This window comes from Glycine max, chromosome 18 (genome assembly GCF_000004515.6).
Source record: "Glycine max cultivar Williams 82 chromosome 18, Glycine_max_v4.0, whole genome shotgun sequence".
Taxonomy (NCBI): domain Eukaryota; kingdom Viridiplantae; phylum Streptophyta; class Magnoliopsida; order Fabales; family Fabaceae; genus Glycine; species Glycine max.
The window spans coordinates 24,782,323-24,788,322 of NC_038254.2; positions in this window are offsets into that span (position 1 = coordinate 24,782,323).

Consider the following 6,000-nt stretch of genomic DNA (forward strand, 5'->3'; position numbering starts at 1 on the left):
GCAAAGCTCTACAAAAATCATTGCAGGATTCATTTAAGCTTTCATTGTTTATTCTTTGCTAAACAAAGTTATCTTGTACTTGAGCTTTATTTCTTATCCACTCATTGAGTGTTATTGAATACTTGTATTCATTCAAACTACTATTTGTGAATGCCAGGAGTGGCTTAGTGTTAAACAATACTTGGGTATTCTTAGATTCAATAGGAGTTTAAGATAGTACCAAAAGTGGCTATAAAAATACTTGTATAGCCAGAAGTGACAGGATAGAATACTTGTTTTGTAATCAAGTTTTTTATTAGTGAAATAGTAAAAGAGAACTGAACATACCTCTATTTGATTGAACCAGTTTAAATCAAATGTTTCCACGTCTTTTCTTTAACGGTTTTATTAAGAATTCTCTTAGTGTTTTCTATCATTTTTTTCATACCAAGTGTTTGCTTGAAAAACTGTTTTAAAACTTTATTTTACATAGTCACTAGACGATTGAACTTAGCTTTATCAAAACTTATTTCTTTTCAATGGACGACTCAACCTATACACATACATATGTGTTTGAACCTATGATAAACATTTTAAAAGTCATTATCTTTTATTAACACAATATTCAACCCCCCTTCTAGTGTGATTGTTGTTATTTCATTTGGATCTTGACTTCAAGGTCTGATATCTCGTTTTCTTTGGTTGACTAAACTCCTTAGTGTATAACTTTTGCAATAAAAAAGTGCAATGTGAGTTGGTATTGTTCAATAATGTATATGTTGCTCAACCCAAACATTTGTTCTTCTTTTTAAGATTATTTGACTGCCCTAGGGAAAAATTTGAATGGCCTTTGGCTAACTATGATTTAAGCTCTTACGAACCAAACCCTCATCCAACAACTCCTTTACTCGAGGAATAACCTCAAGCTCAAGAGGTATGGCAGTGCTAAGGGATGTTTCCCTTGATAGGAGAAGGTAGAAGGATTGTTTAAGAAGGAGTGCTATTTTAATATCACCTTTTGTTGCAAAATGGTTTTCCTTCTTAACAATCTTCTTGGAGGAATCCTTTCCCTCTTTTTCCTTCCCCTTGGCCTTTGAAGACAAGGCCTTACTATCCTTCTTTTTCTTTTGTTTTTTTAGTTTTTCTTCCTCATCCCTCTTATCTTTCATAGTTAGTTGATCTTTGGCCACCTACAGAGGTGTTTGAGGATGCAACACAAACTTTGTTCCAAGGTTGGTGAGGGTTATCTCATTAGTTAGGCCATTATAGATGATTTTCCTATCATATTGCCATGGCCTACCTAAGAGAAGGTGTCCTGCCTCCATAGAAACTACATCACAAATCACTTCATCCTTATATGTTCCAATGGAGAAGGGCACTTTCACTTGTTGATTGACTATCATCTCCCTTTGCTCATTGAGCCATTGAAGTTTGTAAGGCTTTGGATGGAGAATGATAGCAAGGCTCAACTTAGAGACTAATCTTGTGCTGCAACAATTGCAACATGAACTACTATCTACAATGAGAGAGCATGTGTTATAAAAAAATTTACACCTTGTGTGAAAAATATTCTCTCTTTGAGATTGGGTTAAGTCACAAGATTGGTCTCCTAGAAGCCTTCTGACCATTAAAAGGTCCCCTTTTTCTTGGGGGTAGATTTCTTCACTAGATTCTTCCCCTTTTGCTTCTTCACTTTCACTAGAGGAAGGTGAAGTAGTAACCTCATATTGGCTACTATAAATGTCTTTGCCTCCCATAATCATGGTTTTCTTGGTGGGGCATTGAGAAGCAATGTGTCATCTTCCAAGACATTTAAAGCACTTTATAGAGCTAGTCTTCTCTCACATACTAGCCTTAGGGGGTTGCTTTTTTATTGTCTTCCCGTTATCATCTTTGGGCTTAGAAGGTGCAGCCCCTGAGATGCCTTGACCTTGGTCTTTCTTTGGATAAGAGTGAGAGCCATAATATTTTGAAGTAGGCTTTCTTTAAAGTTGTTACTCTACCCTTATGCAAAGTTGGACTAGGTCATCTAGGTTCCTATATGGAAGGAGATCAACCTTATCCCTCACTTCCATATTAAGCCCACTAAGGAACCTAGCAATACTTGTTCCTTCCTCCTCCCTAAGCCCAACTCTCAAAAGGAGTAGTTCCATTTGTTGCCTATACTCTTCAACACTCATACTCCCTTGTCTAAGCCTTTGGAGCTTGTCCATAAGCTCCCTTTCATAGTAGGAGGGGATGTAACTCTTCCTAAGGGCACTTTTCAAGTCATTCCAATACTCCACTGAAGAATCCCATGAATCCTTCTTTCCCTAACAAGGGAAGTCCACCAATAGAGTGCATACCCTTGGAAGCAAAGGGTAGCCAAAGGAACCTTCATTTCCCAATCTAAATAAGCCTCTATATTGTTCTTCCCATGGAAGTATGAGAGGTTAATGTTAGCCTCTTGAGGTTTTCTTTCCTTTTCTCTCCTATGGGAGTGAGCTCTAGGATGTGACCTATTCCTTCCTCTATAATAGTCTCTAAGTTCTTCACTTAGGCTCTTGCAAGAGTCATGACTACTATAGGAGGCATGTTTTTATTTTTCTATTTTTTTCATTATTTTTCTTCTTTCTTCCTCTCTTATTTGTTCTCTCTCATCTTGATTTATTTCTACCCTCTCTTTTCATTTTTCTTTTTTTTCTACTTTTTCTTTCCATAACTTGAGGAAACTCAACTCATCTAAGATTCTAGATAAAGGTTCCTTATGAATAGTACCCTCTCCATTAACACTAGATGAATGATGACTCATGTTGGTTCCTAAGTTATGGTTCTTTCTTGTTGGGGTTTGTAAAAGGTAAAAGTTAGGGTTCAAAAGAACTCAAGATAAACGTGATAAGCAAGAAGAAAGTATTATGTAATTACAAGATAAACTAGGCATGACTAGTAAATAAAATAAGCTATGAAAGTAAGCAAGAAATTAAAGTGCAAGAAATGTAAACTAGGCGGATCTTAGGAGTGTTTGGATGACCACAGTTAAGGTTCTCAACAAAACACTCACTATCCTAAGGGAAAATTGCCTAAAATTATTACACACAAATGGAAGTTTGATAACCTATTGGATGCTCCCAACACACTTCCAATGAAAGACCTTTTTGTTACAAAACTTGAAAGCAATGAAGATAAGTGAATTGCCAGTTACAAAATTACAAAACGGTCCTCAATTTTGGTGGTTGTTCTCTCTTTGGTGATTCACTCAATTTGTAGTTCTTCTTAGTCCAATAGCTCTTAAGGTGGTTGGCCCCTTGCTTCTTGACTCCAATTCTTCAAGGGATGGCACCAATCCTCCTTTCCAATTCCCTATATGGCAACTCACAAACAAGGAAACAAAGAGACAAGCAATAACCAAAGACCAAAAAAAATGAAATGAAAGCTAAACCAATAGAGTTTTAACAAGACAAATTTCAAGGATTATTCAACAATTAAAGCAATGAAAAGCACACAAAGCAAGCTAGGACTCAAAGAGAAACCTAGAATGACTCTAGAGTAGAGTAGAAAAACTATAAAAAAAAATTCAAGAAACCTCTAGTTTTGGCACTTGTTTTCACACTACTTTTCAATTTGAAATTTCGTAACTAAGATTGTTTTAAAATAGGTACCAATTATAGAACAAATTTTGAGCCAAACAACAAGCACACTTCCCTTTCACTTTTTTTTTCTCTGGACATTGATTTTCCTACCAAAGTGTATGATTTTTCTTATTTTTTTTCATTTATCCAAATCAGTTGGTTCTTTTTTTTCTAATTTTGGTCAAGATGTCTAGAAAATTCAGTATAAATTTTAGCTCAAAATTCGTAGTGACCAATTCCCAGTAATTTTTACAAGTTTGGATGTTCAAGCTGCCAACACCAATGATTTCAACCTAGAAATCAAGAGTAGTGTTTATGTTGCTTAAGGCTTGGATAGTTACAATTTGTGTTTGCTTATGCTCAACTGTCTTGAATAACACAATTCAAGAGAGCTTAAGACTTATTTTGATTCACAAATCCAGACACAACTCAACTTCTTCATAGGCATCATGTAGGAAACTTAGAAAACAAAAAAAAAGTTCAACAACAAGACTACTAGGAATTGATTTAGAACATGTTTATGAACTAAATAACATCCATGAATTAGACTCAAAATTCAAAAGATAGGTTAAGAATGACAAGAATACATGAACAAATGTATCTTGAATTCAATCAACCAAAATCAAAATTCAACACAAACTTAGAACATAATGTGACAATTATTATGACTAAACATGATTCTAAGACAACATGGATTAAGTGATTTACACTTAGATTTTTGTGTTTTTTTTTCTAATCAATATTTTGGAAGAAAATTTAGATCTAAAGGTTCAGCACAAGAAGATTATGACTAAAAAATGATAGAACCTAAAATTAACACAAAAACATTATTCAAGAGTAGATCTATAAAATTTGAACCATAGAAATGCAAGAACAAGTGTAGATATAAGATTTAATCGGTTTATTTTTTTGAATCTACTCTAAAAAGCACCAAACCACAAGAAAATGGAAGATATACATGGATAATAAGATGAAGAGCAAGAAATTAAAGTGAATTGACCGAACAAAAAGATAGAGGAAGCAAAAGAACATCACCTAGACGAAGATGCTCTTGATACCACATGATGTAGCTCCATGTGGAGCTGGTAGGCCTTGGATCTTCTTCATCAATGGAGTCCTTTGCTTCTTGAAGATCAATGGCAGCAAAATGAAGAAGGAAGAAAGATGATTGGAGACGCCACTTCAAGGAGAAGATGAGTCAAGAACAAGCTCACCACCATAGTGATGTAAGCTGCATTGGAGCTTGTAGGCCTATGATCTTCTTCATCAATGGATTCCTTTGCTTCTTGGAAGATGAATGGCAGCATAATGGAGAAGGAAGAGAGAGAGGAGACTCCACTTCAAGGAGAAGATAAGTCTAGAAGAAGCTCACCACCATAGGAGGTCATAGATAAGAGTTTGGAGGAAGGAGATGAATGAAGGGAGAGGGAGAGGGAGAGGGAGAGAAGAGCACGAAATTTTGTGCTCTAAGAGAGCTCTGAAATCTGAAGTTTAATTTTCAAATCATCAAAGTTCAAAAAGAAAATGCACACACATGGTCTCTATTTATAGCCTAAGTATCACACAAAATTGGAGGGAAATTTGAATTTCTATTCAAATTTCACTTGAATTTGAAATTGAATTTGTGGAGCCAAATTTTGGAGCCAAAATTTCACTAATTATGATTAGTGAATTTTAGCTATGGTTCAGCCCACTAATCCAAGATCAATTCCAAGATTCTCCACTAACTGTGCTTAGGTGTCATGAGGCATATAAAGCATGAAGGACATGCACAAAGTGTGATTATATGATGTGGCAATGGGATGTAGTAAGCAAATGCTCACCTCCCCCTCTAAAATTTAATTGGATTGAGCTTCTCCCAATTCAATTAAATTTATTTCCAACCACACACATCAAAGATTCACTTAATGCATGTGAAATTACAAAACTACCCCTGATACAAAAACTAGGCTATGTGCCCTAAAATACAAGGGCTGAAAAATTCTACATTTCTAGGGTTCCTTACCTATTTTATGGAGCCCTAAATACAAGGCCCAAAAATAATGAAACCTTAATCTAATATGTTCAAAGATAAGTGGGCTCAAACTTAGCCCATAGGCCCAAAATCTACCCTAAGGCTCATGAGAACCCTAGGGCCTTCTGTTGCATCTCTGGCACAATCTACTTGGAGTCTTCTATCCAATGTCCTTGCGGGGTAGGATTGCATCACATAGGAAGCCATGGATAAGAACTTGAAGGTAGGAGAAGATGAGTGGAGGGAGAAGGAGAGAAGGAGCACGAAATTTTATGCCTCAAATGAGGTCTGAACTTTGAAGTGTAATTCTCCAATGATCAAAGTTGAAAAAATGAACACACAAGGTCTCTATTTATAGCCTAAGTGTCACACAAAATTGGAAGGAAATTTGAATTTCTA